This window comes from Schistocerca nitens, chromosome 8, assembly GCF_023898315.1.
Source record: "Schistocerca nitens isolate TAMUIC-IGC-003100 chromosome 8, iqSchNite1.1, whole genome shotgun sequence".
NCBI classification, from domain to species: domain Eukaryota; kingdom Metazoa; phylum Arthropoda; class Insecta; order Orthoptera; family Acrididae; genus Schistocerca; species Schistocerca nitens.
Genome location: NC_064621.1, coordinates 327,617,008 through 327,633,288, shown reverse-complemented (window position 1 = coordinate 327,633,288; position 16,281 = coordinate 327,617,008).

Below are 16,281 nucleotides of genomic sequence, written 5' to 3'. Positions count from 1 at the left end.
CACTCTGCGAGGCATGCTCTGGATGAGATCATAAAGTTTATCTTGGGGTACGAGGTCCCTCTCCTCAATGGAAACTGAAGTGAGGTCCTGAAGATTGTCAGGTGGATTCTGAAGCTGTGCAATGGCTACTTCCAACAGGTCTCATGTATGCTCAGTTGCATTCGTGTTTAGGGATTGTGCTGGTCAATACATTCGGTTGATGTTGCATCTTTGAAAATACCGACGTACAGTTAGACTACGGCGCGGTCTTGCTTTGTCAGCGACTAGGATGAAGTAGTCACCGACTTCATGTCTACCGGGCCTTACAATAGTTTGTCGAGCCTCTTGGAGGCATCGGGGAACAGTCAAATGGTCGTAAATTGGAATTAGAGGGGTTTGCCGGACCATCATTATTGCCGCCGGGAGCACTACACTTCCAGGTGCTAACAGTTGGACTACCTTAAGCATCGACATTCCTTGAATGCTCCATAGCTTCTCCATACCCTAATACGTCTAGGGTACGGTTGCAAACCAATCGCGGTCTCGTCAGCAAACATGACATTACTCCATTTTGCAGTGGTCCAATGTTGATATGCAAGAGCCCAGGTCCTTCGATTGAGTCGTTTCTGCTGTTTCAGTGGAAAACTTCTCATTGGTCCTCTGGAATAAAGACCATCCTGATGCAATCTACTATTCACTATTTGGTCTGAGATACTAATCCCTGTTGCGCGGGAGAAGTCATTTTCAGTATTTCTGGCAGTTGATGTTCGGCGCCTGCGAGCCAACAGTTGAAGGTAACGATCCTGCATTGGCATTGTCATAAAAGGATGACCACTGCAAAGTCCATGGTTCACATTTCCCGCCTCTCTGTACTTTCTCCACCACTTTGGGTGACACGTAACCCATCGGCAGCATCTTGCCGTGTATGACCTGATGAAAGTCAGACTCGACCAACGTGTTGTATGCCTGTACATGGCATGTTACTGAGGTGCTGAAGACAAACTCAATGAAGCTGTTGTTGATACTGACTTTTCGCAGTGTGCTGCTGCGGTAGTGGTATGATTACATAACAGGGAAACGGCCACAAAGCATGCTAGTAGTAAACACCTTTCAGTATGTGGGCTCTACCTGGATAATGCATTTAGTGCCTAGATCAGTGAGACCTCTAGCACCTTAGGCTACATTTTACGGTAGTATTCCAAACTTTTGTTGATCAGTGTATATTCAAAGGAAACCATTCCAAGAAAGGAAGCAGGCATTGTACCAAGGGATGGACCTAATCAGCCAAAACGGTCATGTAGTCCTTGGCAGTAACGCGACATTTCAGAGTAGTCATGGAGCCCACGGAATATCGCGATATAGCTGCCCAAACCATCACCGAACTCCCACCATTTTTCACTCTTGGGATGTAAATCCGATCAGTAGATGCAAACAGAGTGCACCAAGACTCATTCGACATAATGACTTTCCTCCATCGCCCCACAGTCTAGGTATTATGGTTTCAGCGCTACGTTTTCCTGTTACAGGCATGTGCATCACTCACATGTGGTTTTGAAATTCCAGATGGCCCTGAAATATTCTTATGGAGCTCTTTTCGAGTTGTGTTTGTACTGACAGGGTTAGTGCGAACGTTAGTTCTGCAGTGGCTTTTGCAGCTGTCGTCATTTTTCGTCACAATCCCCTTGCGTCACAATCACTCAATACACACTGATGCTTCTTAAAACACCAAACACTTCGACTTGCTTGGTTGCCGAAGCACCCACCCAATGATATCCCCATTTTCAAAACTACTTAGCTACGTCATAAAGTACTCACAACTACACCGAGATCGGTTGGTTGGTTGGTTGATTTGTCGGAGGGGACCAAACAACGAGTTCATCAATCCCATCTGATTCGGGAAGGAAGGGAAAGGAAGTCGGCCGTGCCCTTTACAAGGAATCAATTACGATGTCGACTATGACTTTGAGAAACTTCCTTTCTTTCCTGGTCTTCTTAGGATCTTTTCAAGAATCGGCACCGAGTGAGGTGGCGCAGTAGGTAGCACACTGGAATCGTATTCGAGAGGACGACGGTTCAAACTCGCGTCCCGCCATCCTGATTTAGGTTTTCCGTGATTTCCCTAAATCACTTCAGGGAAATGGCGGAATGGTTCCTTTGAAAGGGCACGGCCGACTTCCTTTCCCGTCCTTCCCCAATCCGATGAGACCGATGACCTCGCTGTTTGGTCTCTTCCTCAAAGAACCCAACTCCTGTGCGAACATTTTTATTTTGCTTTACCGGTTTCGACAAATTAATTTGGCATCTTCAGAAACCTACATAATTAAGAATACTATAAATCTTTAGGCTTTGTATATACGTTTATGTGAAGTATAATTGCATAACATCTCTTACAAAATGAGAAAATTAGCCCATTCCTTTTATATACGTGTTATATTTTTCGAACTGTTTTGAATATAACTTCTTTATATACCTTAGTTATAGTTTTGTATATACTTTCATGTATGTTCCTTGCTGATAGCACAACAGATGGATTGATGTGAATTGTCGGTCCGAGTTTACAATAATCCCATACAATAGGGACATTTCTGGACATGCCATGGCTTTATCCTTCCCTGAAGAAAAAATTGACACCTGCTAAACCAATACTAATTAAGTTTCTTTAATATACTTCTTATACTTCACGTAAGTCTAAGGATTTATGATATCCCTAAATTTGTAGGCTTCTGAAGATGACATTAATTTATCCATACTGGTAAGCACTCAGTCTTCAGGCCACAAGTGGCCCATAGGAACTATCCGACCGCCGTGTCATCCTCAGTTGAGGATGCGAATATGAGGGGCATGTGCTCAGCACACCGCTCTGCCGGTCGCTATGATGGTTTTCTGTGACCGGAGCCGCTACTATTCGGTAGAGTAGCTTCTCATTTGGCATCACGAGGCTGAGTGCACCCAGAAAAATGGCAACAATAGCGCATGGTGGCTGGATGGCCACCCATCCAAGTGCCGCCACGCCCGACAGCGCTTAACTTCGGTGATCTCACGGGAACCGGTGTATCCACTGCGGCAAGGCCGTTGCCATCGACACTGGTAAAGCACAGTAAAAATATATTTGCAGTTGACGGCTGAAATCTATTCTGAAAAAATAAATTTAAGCTCATAATAAAACTAAACTTCGTTGGAACCGTTTTGTCTACACGACAACGCATTACCAAACAAGAAAACGAAAAGAGAAATAATATATATATATATATTTGTTTCTAAGTGGAATTTTTGACCTCTAGTAGAAGACAAGACAATCGCCAGCCGCTGTGGCCGAGCGGTTCTAGGCGCTTCAGTCCAGAACCGCGCTGCTGCTATGGTCGCAGGTTCAAATCCTGCCTCGGGCATGGATGTGTGTGATGTCCTTATGTTAGTTAGGTTTAAGTAGTTCTGTATCTAGGGGACTGGTGACCTCAGATGTTAAGTCTCATAGTGCTTGGAGCCATTTGAACTATTCTTGAACAAGACAATCGAGTGTTGTTGTTCAGTCCAAGGAATGGTTTGATGGAGGTCTCCACGCTCTCTGTAGTTACATCCACTTGAACTTTTTACAGTAGTCATTTCTTGCACTCCCCCTACAACTTTTACCCGACCCACAGTACCCTTCATTAGCAAACTGTCTTTTCCACCATGCCTAAACCACATGCCAACTACACTGATTTTCTATTCTTTCTGGCTGACGATGACCAACGATCCTTTCATAGAATGCGGATGCATACCACGCCCGATTTACTATGGAAATCAGGGACTGCAAGTAAGGGATTCATGGATAAATGCTGCTACGTCAGTAACGGATAACAGGCTAGGAACTTTCGTCGGTAGGGTAGTGTGTTCGGATGGTCGAGGCGACAAAGGCGACCGCTTGCGTAAATCGACAAATCCGGGCTCTAGGCTCGGTCCTGCAGAAATTTTCACCTGTAACCATTTATATATTTCAATGCCCAAATGCAGCTAATGTCATTGAAAACTACTGTACCTTGTTTTACTTTTGTTGAAATGCATGTTACAAGTTCTCTGCAAGACTCTGGGCACTCGGTTCAGCGGACATTCCACGTTCTTTCCTTTTTCTGACGTAATTACAATGCTATAGATAAGCATCGAAGTTTTTATTTCACCTTCCTGAGCTGTAATTTCTTTTCTAAATTTCTCTTTAGTTTCCTTTTCTGTTTGCTCTTGGTACAAACTGAATAACTTTGCGCGTAACCTACAAATCACTCTCTACTCAATTACTTCTTCTGTTTCATGTTTTTCGATTGTTGTAACTGTATTTCTGAAGGGGATTTAGTCAAACTTTCGCTTCCTCTATTCTAGATCTATCTGTGAGTATATAAGCAGTTTTGCTGAAATGAAGGGAATAATTGAAGAAAGACAAGAAATCACGTAGATGACAAGAGAGATTAAGGCGGGTACGGAAACAGATAGCCAGCTATCTTTTTCCTCGCTCTTTTAAATGAATCGAATGGGACAGAAGGTCATCAATACTGGAAGCAAGCACGCTCCTCCACCATGCACTGGACAGTGGCTTGCGGAATATACAGGGTGTTTCGAAAAAACAGCGAGAAACTTTAGGGAAAGGCGCCTTACATACATATGAAGAAAATATGTCTACTGAACATGGGGTCTAAAATACATACCGTAAGAAGTATGGGCACTTAATCATCTTCGATACTATGAAAAAGAGCTCATCTAGTGCAAGGTCTTTGCTTTCCATACATTGGGAGGAGGAAGTATGATAAACTTGTTCATTTTCGCTAGCAAGAAATACATTTCCTCTATTGAATAAGTGCTCATAGGTCTTAAGACATGCATTTTAGAGCCCGTGTTTACCCGATACCTTTTTCACCCAAAATATGAAAAGCAGAGTTCTTCCTTTAGAACAGATGTTTTTCATAGTATTGAAGATGAACAAGTGCTCATATCCCTTAATCTATGAGATTTAGAGCCATTGTTTACTGGACTTTTTTTCTTGTTTTGGTGTAAGGAACCTGTTCCTAAAGCTTACTGTCTCTTTTTTTTTTTTGTGACACTCTGCTTGTGTGTAGATGTACACGGTCTTTCCCTGATGGGTTATAGACTTTCAGGGATGATGGAGAAGGGTAAATGTACCAATTTGAGGTAACGGATCCTGGCCCGGAAACGACAGACTCGAAAGTTATAAGCGAAAATCGTTCTGATATTTCGAACAGTAGAATACATGCACCGGTACTACCGTTGTTAAGAATGTTGGGTAGGCAATCCCGATGAGCTCTTACGAGCACTTAGGCGTAGTGATTGTGATAAGAACTGAAATAATCCAGTGCAGTTGGTGTACTGCGTATAGATACTTGCAATTCTGGTGTATAATCTCTATGCTGAAGTATAATGCAGTCTGTATTTACAAGTTGAAGAACCGATGTCGATCAATCCTGATCAATTGGAGTCGTACATGGCGACGGAACTTGCAACGTAATTTTCGTGTGTGGACAAGCAAATGGGAGCTGCAGAGAAGGGGGAAAGGTTGTACAGAACAAAATATCCGCGTAGGGGACATCCGGTTCATACCATTCTTCCAGGACTATTCCGACGATTAAGTGAAACAGACTATTTGATACCACAGGACAGTGATCGCGAAGGAGGACGAACTACACCGATTTAGAAGAATGAATGAGGGGTCTGAAACCAGCACTCAATCAGTTGCACATGAAGTGAATGTTTCGCAGATACTGTGTAGCGAGCATTACGGGAAGCGCAGCTACACAAATACACAGGAAGTGCATCCTTTGACCCCTCCTTACTTCGAATGTCACACCTTGTTCGTGAAATGGTTCTTGCAGTGCCTTACAGTCGATCCTAACTTTCCTACGGACGTGCTTTTCAAAGATGAAGCCTGTTTCACCAGAGATGGAATTCTGAATAGTTGCTGTAGTCATATATGGGCCGATGAGAATTCCCACGCTACAATTGTGAACAGCCATCAGCACAGTTTATGTCAACGCGTGGGTTCAAATGGTTCAAATGGCTCTGAGCACTATGGGACTTAACATCAGAGGTCATCAGTCCCCTAGAACTTAGAACTACTTAAACCTAACTAACCTAAGGACATCACACACATCCATGCCCGAGGCAGGATTCGAACCTGCGGCCGTACCAGTCTCGCGGTTCCGGACTGAAGCGCCTACAACCGCACGGCCATCAACGTGTGGGCAGAGTACGTCTGCGTATTAAAATCAGTTCATCTCTCTCCACACTTAAATGCACCAATGTAAGCAGTGTTTTCAGTCTTACTACCCAGTATACCGGAAAATACATCTACATCTATATATCTACATACATACTCCGTACCATTAATAGTCATTTCCTTTCCTGTTCCACTCGCAAACAGAGCAAGAGGAAAGGATCTAAAGGCCTCCGTAAGAGCTCTAATTTCTCGCAGCTCCGTGATACTTACGTGAAATGTACGTTGGCGGCCGTAGAATCGTTCTACAGTTAGTGTTAAATGCCGGTTCTCTGCGTTTTCGCAATAGTGCGTCGCGGCAAGATGGCCTTCTTCCCTCCAGGAATTCCCATTTGAGTTCACGGGGTATCACTTTAATACCTGTGTGTTCATTGAACCTACCTGTAACATGTCTAACAGCCATCCTCTGAATTGGTCTTTTCCGACTCGGTGGGGATTCCAAACTCGAACACTACACAAGAATGGGTCGCTATAGCGTTGCGTTCGACATATCTTCCCACAGTCACCCAATGACGACAACTTCCCGTATACCACAGCATCATCAGCAAATAGCCACGGTTGCTTCTCACCCTTCCATCAGATCATTTATGTATATAGGGAACAAGAGTGACTCTATCCCAGTTGTTATTCGTCAACAGATATAGTTCCAATATGATGGTGAAACGCCTCTCTTTGACCTGAGCATTCCTGAACACTTGGATCAGACCTTCCCTGAGGAGTGGATAGGCAGAAATGGCCCTGTTTCACGGCCAGCATGTTTACTTGATCTCATCCCTCGTGTTTCGTTCTTGTGAGACAATGGGAACATTGTTGTGTACGAGATGCTTATCGAGACCAAGAGGACCTTCGGACAAGAATTTTCGCTTTCTGTGACACCGTTCAACCGAAAATGTTAGAGCTTTTTTGCAACGATGCTATGGCTCCATGGACGCAGGTGGGCGCCATTTTGAACAACTGTTGTAAATGTAGCAGCTTGTGAATCTTGTATGGTAAATGAAATTTATTATTACCGTACTGCAGACTTACGATTTTCGACCTCTGATATCAAGCTGAGTGAGCCGTTACTAGGTCATCAACATGGGAAAATACCTGTGGGCTTTGGGGAGGGGGGGAGGGGGTGTACTCAGCCTGAATTCTGTACGTCACGATCAGGGTTCAGACATTGGGGCCCTTAGTTTGAACGTTGTGCGAGGTTAAACACGAACAACTTTCTAGTCAAAATCGACCACATGAAATGTGTGAGTAAATGAGCAGCCAACCACGACGCGAGTGTCCCTGTGACTTCAACGGTCTACAGATTGTGCCAAGTATGGAGTTCTAAATTATCGAGTAGGCTACTCACTGCGCATGCACAGAAATAGGTGCCTATGGCAGCTTATGATAATATCGGAAATTAACCTGTTCTAGCCGTGCTCACTCCTATTATAGAGGGCCGCGCGGGGTAGCCGCGCGGTCTCAGACGCCTTGTCACCGTCCGCGCGTCTCCCCCCCATTGGAGGTTCGAGTCCTCCCCTGGGCATGAATTTGTGTGTTCTCCTTAGCTTCAATTACTGTAAGTTAGGTTAAGTAGTGCTTAAGCTTAGGGACCGATGACCTCAGCGGTTTGGTCTCATAAGAACTTGCCACAAATTTTCCTATTATACAAATGGATTTTGTTGTTTCGTGTCTTCTTAGCTCTGTATTACTAAACCCTCCTAAAATTTAGGACTGAAGTAGGGTATAAAACAGGACATCTTTTACTAAATTAGGTATGAAAAATTAGATCTAATAATTGAAATTAAAAAATCCGTAAAGTATGAAGTATGACTTCCTTGACCGCCCGGTTGGCCGTGCGGTCTAACGCACGGCTTTCCGGGCGGGAAGGAGCGCCTGGTCCCCGGCACGAATCCGCCCGGCTGACTTGCGTCGAGGTCCGGTGAGCCAGCCAGTCTGTGGATGGTTTTTAGACGGTTTTACATCTGCTTCGGCAAATGCGGGCTGGTTCCCCTTATTCCGCCTCAGCTACACTATGTCGGTGATTGCTGCGCAAACAAGTTCTCCACGTACGCGTACACCACCATTAGTCTACAACGCAAACATAGGGGTTTCACTCGTCTGGTGTGAGACGTGATCTGGGTGAGTCCACCGGGGGGCCGAACCGCACAATGTGTGCTGGTGTGGGGTGGCGGAGGGGTGAAGTGGACTGCGGTAGTCGTCGTGGGGTTGCGGACCACTGCGGCTGCGGCGGCGACGGAGCCTCTGTCTTTTCTAGGTCCCCGGTTAACTTAACATAACATGACTTCCTTTGAATAAATTTGGAATAGTACAATACACGATGGTTTAGTAGCAACGTAACTTCCCCCCTCCCCCTTTTTGTGTGTTTTAGGGTCAATCTTTATCATATTAGTTGCTTTATTTCCGTGACGCAACGAAAAGTTACAAAAGGTCATGGTATTTTTCGCTACTAGTGTTCTCCTACAACTGACATGAAATAACTGAACGCAGAAAGGTAATGTAGATTTACAGAGAAAAAGCCTACACCAAACATAAATAAAACTTAAATAGATAAATTTCTAATGAAAATTATTTCAACAATAAAGGATTACTTGACGAGAACAATTTTTTATGTTATTTGTTCTTTAGCAAGAAAACAAGATACAACGGATGAAACAAAAAGGCACTGTTTACTGCGATCTAGATATTTTCTGATGTGTTTTCAAGTACGGATTTTGTCATACAAATAAATGCACATGTTTTGAAATGTTTGGATTACAGCTTTTCTATCCTTTCAGTTTCCAGAAGTGTAAAGAATTAGCCACACGACCTCTGACAAAATGGTTCAAATGGCTCTGAGCACTATGGGACTTAACTGCTCAGGTTATCAGTCCCCTAGAACTTAGAACTGCTTAAACCTAACTAACCTAAGGACAGCATACACATCCATGCCCGGGGCAGGATTCGAACCTGCGACCGGAGAGGTAGCGCGGTTCCAGACTGTAGCGCCTAGAACCGCTCGGCCACTCCGGCCGGCACCACTGACAAAAACTTCCAGTATGAATTCTGCTTTGCATATAAATAAACGCTATTATCGTGGCTTTTTCCTACTTTTTTTTATGTTTCGATTTTTTCGTATAAAGATATGGTCCTTCATAACATCACTTTTTTCTGTCAGATGCCAAAATGTACAGCAAATAATGACAACCACACAACTTTGGCGCTGACGAAACGAAAATGATCACTCATGCCACACGAGACTCAGTACAAGAATAAAACATCAGATGAGCTGCAGTAAACTCACTTGTTTTGATTAGTCAGTTCAGACATGAAAGTCGATGGTGGGAAAGGGCCTTAAGGCGAAACGTGAGTGGATTTTTGTTATATCTTTCTACACGGTCTCTTCCGGACTAGGGTCCCATACCTGAGATTGAAACATTTACCCTTCTCCATAATATCTGGAAGTTTGTAACTTTATCACGGGATCACCATACAGAATGGACAGCTGCATCCCACAAACTTAGGATTTTATGACCCAAACATCAACTAGGTAAACGCTGCACCAAGAGTAAAAGATGAGTTATTAGTTTTTTATTCGCTGGCTATAAGATGCCGTTAACACTAGGGGTGCACTGAGGCCACAAGTGTCTGATGATTTCGTCAACCTGTTCCCGTTCCGGAACCTCGCTGCGACAAAAACCTGAGGCCGTGTCAAATGCCGGTAATAGAGTGGTCGTGGATACGTAGCCTGTTGTGGGAAATAACTCGCTTTCACCTGCCTGGCAAGCTGGCTGAACAGGTGCGTGAAAGCGCGTCCGCTTCCTGCAGCCCAAGCCGTGGAAACGGATTAAAAGGGACGCCGGCACGTCAGTGGGAGGGCACTGCCTGAAGCTGTCCACAAGGCGGGCACGTCAGCTGCACCAGCATGTGAAAACTGAGCTCTCTGCCGCTCCGTAGATTATCGTTAAGGGCAGATCGCTGTCCTCGTGTTTATCAAAGCACTGAAAGGGCGCTAATAACATTAACATATAAGCTTGATATGCAGGCCACGCCGGTGTGCGTTTAATCCACAGAGGAAGATGCCGCAACCGGTTGAAGAGGCTGTTTTACTGTCAAACATTTGTTGTGGAATATAATTCCGGTCCTCAAATAGCTATCCGATCTCTGCCTTGTCATTGCGGTACTAACTGCGCAGACGTTTTGCATTCTATACACTTAATAGCATTTTCAAACTTGGAAAAAGAAAGTTTTTTTATATTGTTGATTGGAATACTTTCTAATAAATTCCGAAGTTATCAGACCAGAAAAGAATGGGGAGCAAAAGGTCGTACACAAACCGCACTGCAGTTCTCAGAGTCACACAGGTTGTACACAAAACGCAGTTCTGCGCTGCGAGTCGGGACCTGATCTAAACTGTACAATAAGCAAGCAGAAAAGAAAACTGAGCAGAAATCTACAGAGGGATTTAAGCTGACATAATGATTCTGTTAGAGACGCAAAGGACGTGGAGGATTAGTTGATTGGGACGGATAGAGCCTTGATGTAAGGTGAACATCAACAAAAATAGAAGGGTAACGGGCCACAGGGGAACTGTCAGGTGATTCTAAGGAAATTAAACTAGCGAATGTGACGTTATACGGGTAGGGTAGGAAATGGCGACGGCATAACTGAAGAAGATGAAAATGTAGACCGGCAATAGCAAGGGAAGCATTTCTGAAAAATACAAGCATTTTAGGATCAAATATATACTGGACTGCGAGGAAGTATTCTCTGAAAGTAATTGTTTGGATTGTGGCGTTGTATGGAAGTGCAGTGGGGCGATTAACACTTCATAGAAGAAGAGACAAGAAACTGTAGGAATATGGTACTACAGAAGATTGCAGAAAGTAAGATGGCTGGAGCGGAGAGGTAGAAACAAAGTGGGAGAAAACAGGTTTATGACGTAATTTACCTGTTGACATCACTCATCCTGAGGCATTAAATAATTGCTAACTTGGTAATTGTGAGAAGTGTGAAGGATAAAATTGTAGAGAGAGACCACGGCTTAAATATAGTAAGTAGTAACAAATGGAAGTATGATGCTGTACTTGGGCAGATATGAAAAAGATAGCACAAGCTGTACTGTGGAGAGATATATCGCACTAGTCTTCTGGCTTGACTGAAACAAAACCTGTATGTTGAGGAAGCGTTGCCGAAAGTCAGGTGAAGCCACCTGACACAGTGACTGAGCATTAAACAGACTAAATTATTTATTTAGGAAACTTTTATAACCTGCAGCAATGAATACTTTTACAGTTACAGTGTTTACTGACAGTCACACGTTAACACAACTTAAATTGCACGATTCTTGTATGCTCAACAAATTAAAGACTGTTGTTGTAGTAGTGGTAGTTGTTCTTGTTGTTGTTGTGGTCTTCAGTCCAGAGATTGGTTTGATGCAGCTCTCCATGCTACTCTATCCTGTACAAGCTTCTTTATCTCCGAGTAACTATTGCAACCTACATCCTACTGAATCTGTTTAGTGTATTCATGCCTTGGTCTTTCTCTACGATTTTTACCCTCTGCACTTTCTTCCAATACTAAACTGATGATCCCTTGATGCCTCAGAACGTGTCATACCAACCGATCCCTTCTTCTAGTCAAGCTGTGCCACAAATTCCTCTTCCCCAATTCTATTCAGTACTTCCTCAGTAATTACGTGATCTACCCATCTAATCTTCAGCATTTTTCTGTAAAGACTACAAGAAGATAAACGAAATGAATTCACTCCCAGAACAACTGTATACATAAAAGGAGAGAATTTGAAGTGTTTTTACTTGAAGGCCAAATTTCAGGTATTCATTTGTTATATTCTGACCAAATTTCATAGTCTATTTGGTGTTTGTTGAGTTCTATCCATTTCAAATATCATTCGATTTTTTTTTGTCGTATGTATTCAGACTCGTTTCATGAGGTCCAGCGCAAATACTTCTGCTCCGACCTCTTAGTCACAGAGTACGATATACGTCCTCTGTACTCAATTACTTGCAGGATATATCCGATCCTCTGTCTTCCTCTACAGCTTTTACACTCCATAGGTTCCTACACTACCGTGGTAGTTTTTTTTTTTCATTTAATTAAGCAATCCCGTCCCTTGTTGTTGTCAATGTTTTCAATATAATCTTCTCTTCGCCGATTCTGCGGGGAATCTTATCGCTTCACCTCCTACAGAAACACATCACAAATGCTACTATTATCTGATTTTCCGGTTTTCCTCAGGACCATCGCTAATCTCACTACTGATGAGCCTGATTACTTGCGCCTTTCTTCGGTTCACCCTCAATCGATGTTGTTTGCCATTTACGCCCTTCACTCCGTCCCAATTTTCTACTGTAATCTTCTTCAGTTTTACTGAGGATAGCAATGTCATAATCGATTCTTAACAACGACGTCCCTCAGCTTTGAATTTTTAATGCCACTCTTGAATCTTTGGGTTACTTCCGTCATTGCTGCTACAGTTCATAGATTAAACAGTAGAGGTAAAAGACTGCATTCCTGTCTCACACCAATTTAAATCGAGAACTTCGTTCTTCGTCTGCCATTGCTACTTTATACTCTTCATTATTGTGCATATTGTATATTACCCGCCTCTCCCCGTACTTTGCTCCTATTTTTCTGATAACTTCGAACGCCTTGCATCGTTTTTTACCACCGCACTTTTTTCCATGTCAGCAAATCTTGTGAACATATCTTGAGTTTTCTGAAGTCTACCACTTGCAAGCCCAACGTCGGGACTGCCTTTCTGATGCCTTTAACTTACCTAAAGCCAATCCCACCGTCATCTAACTGATCCGCAATTTCCTCTTCCAAAGCATGAGAAAAAGATGATGAGATAGCTAGAGAAGAATCGTAATTTCTGATAGCCCAAGTATGGGGAATAAAACCGTTCAGCGAACCCGTTTATGGAATTCTGTATTTATACTTCTTAGTTACTTGATTACATCACATATTAAGTATATTGTGAGACTGTTCTTGCAATTATCTGTCTTTATGTGTTCGATATTTCGTCCATGATGTATCTCGGAAAGTCTGATGGTGTGTCTCTGGAGTAGCAAGTTGTGCAAAACAAATTAAACAGTCGTTCGGGTGCCATTTCCAACGGAGATTTCAGAATTTCGGAAGGAATGTTACCTATATATTTCGTCTTAGTTGAATGCGAGACCTCCAAATCTCTGCTAAACACTGACTCTGATAACTGATCTCTCGCATCGACTGCATTCCTTCTTCTGTAACGTCATCACACAAGTCCTCCACATCGTAGAGGACTTCAGGGTACCGTTGTAAGTAGGCTGCTTCTGTGTTGGCAGCTCTGTCTAGCGCTTTGCATTGGATCTCTGACTCTGCTTCCTTTGTAAGAGAATCTGTGGCTGGCTGGACTCATTGTTGGATGTTAATCGCCAGTAGTGTTGGGCAGTTGGAATTTAGTCTCCAGCACTGATGGAAGTACTGTTGGGCGGTTGGAGGTGAACGGCGAGCAGCGATGGATTTAGATGTAAGAAGTTAGCATTGACGGAGGGTAGAGGTCTGAAGTGTTAGCGCAGGCTAACGATCTGTACGTGTTCAACTTAGAGACTGAATGTTATTCATGATGTAGTAGATGTTAATGACGATTTATGCTTGTGTTTGAACTGGATGTCACATTATTGAGGTAAAAAATACATTATTTGGTTTGCAACAAAATCTTTCCTTTGCTAACCACATGCCTATTAGTTGTCACTGGCTTTGGTAGTTGGAATCTTTTATTTAACCGGCAGTATTGACGCTCGCTATGTTGCAGTAGTTCGCGTAATGAAGATTTTCTTGAGGTAAGTGCTTAATGAAATGTATAGTTTATTGTTAAGATTTCTTTTAAGTCAGGGCCATTGTTTTGACATAATTATTTAAAGTCAGGTTATTCTTTTTTCTTTAGCAGCCAGATTGTGGTGCATTAGAATATGGTGGGTTAGTGTTGACATGATAAGAGTAAGTAAAGAGAAACTAGGTTCACTTGTATTAAATTTCAGCCAGCAGTTTAAGTAAAATATTTAATAAAGAATTTTCATCGTTCTCCAACTATCCGCTCTCTCCTTTGTGTTCAACAGCGTAATTCCTTTTGCATTCTTAATGTTGACTGCTTTTAATTTTTGCCTTTTTCTGTATGAAGACTCAGTCCTTCTACTTCCCATGTCTTCATAGTTTTCCTGCAGCTGTTTTGCCTTGGCTTCCTCCGTACTCTCTGGTACAGATAATCATACCACATGTTTGTGCAATAGATGATCATCTGAAAATACCGGATCACTTCTGTTTCCTTGTATATGTTGTCTATGGCGCGTGTTCAGTAACCAGTGCACCGCATTTTTTCCTGAAATCAGATTGGTCTTATTCAGTATTCCAATTAATTATATCATTTCCCATCCATTTGGCTACAAAAATATTTTGTAACATAATCTATATTATATACGACGTCCTTATGTTACCTTACTCAGAGGGCCTGTATGTATGCACACATGGTACCATTCTATTGGTCGACGTCGGTTCAAATGGCTCTGAGCACTATGGGACTTAACTGCTGAGGCCATCAGTCCCATAGAACTTAGAACTACTTAAACCTAACTAACCTAAGGACATCACACACATCCATGCCCGACGCAGGATTCGAACCTGCGACCGCACCGGTCGCGCAGTTCCAGACTGTAGCGCCTAGAACCGTTCGGCCACTTCGGCCGGCGTCGATGTCGGAGCCAATGTCTTGTAGGATCAACAGCTTCCCCATCATCCATGTACTGATTTCCGCTGAGTACATTCTTAACCGCGCCATACAGGCGGAAGTTGCTTGATCTAGGCTGTAGATGGATGAGGAAGAACAGTTCAATGAAGTTTGCTGAGCTCCACTGGGGTGTGAAGACTTATATGAGGCGCTGCGTTATCATGGGGAAGGAGAGTTTCATTTGCAATTTTCATGGGACGAACACGCTGAATTTGTTTCTTTATTGTTCTGAGGGTAGCACAAGTTGATTACTGCACCATGAGGGAGGACATCAAATAGAATAACCCCATCAAAGTTGCGATGATGACAGACGTCTCGCTTAACGACTCACTGTGCCTTTGTTCACTGCAGGTTCTTTTTAGACATTCTGCAAGCGTCTATGAATATCTGCGATGTTCTGGTATTCCGCCACGAGAAACTCAGTGACGTCTTTTTGAAGGCTACGTTAAGCGCCGTCTCCTACCTGAACTTCATGAAACTATTGGCGCTGAATCAGGAATGTTCCTAAATTTCTCATAGCAAATTCTGCATTTTTGGAACTGATATGTTCAGAGAAAAAAATTGCATTGCATTACTTATTGAACTCCCCTCTTACTTAGTGTACCTGACCACCACATAATGTCTACGTACCGGTTTCTATACAACCTAGTCGTGTGTCCAGGGCCTTTCGTGGTGGTTTTATAAGAGGCCCTACCAGGATCGGCGAGCTGCTCCCTTGTAAGAGGCAGCCGCGCTCAGGAGTTTGCGTGACGCCCGCTGCCGGCGCGCATACCCGACCTGACCTCGTGCTGGCCATTCTTCGACATCAGCCGCGGCACGTTCGCGTGTAGCTTGCTTACCGGAGCCGATGGCAACTCGGCACGAAATATCGTTTTTCCATCTGCACGCTGATATTTTCTCGAAACGTTGGCCGTTGCGCTGAATACAGCAGCCTTCTCCCGTATTTTTTCTGGAGTGCCTTGGTTAACAAAGCTACAGCAACTCTTTCAGGCCGTCCGGGGTGGCCGAGCGGTTCTAGGCGCTACAGTCTGGAACCGCGCGACCGCTACGGTCGCAGGTTCGAATCCTGCCTCGGGCATGTATGTGTGTGATGTCCTTAGGTTAGTTAGGTTTAAGTAGTTCTAAGTTCTAGGGGACTGATGACCTCAAGCAGTTAAGTCCCATAGTGCTCAGAGCCGTTTGAACCCTTTTTTTAACTCTTTCAGTGAAAGAGCATGAAGTGCTGCACCTGCAATTTGTATTTTATCAAAATAAACCTTATAAATGGCGTATTTTCAGACCCCTGTGTGAT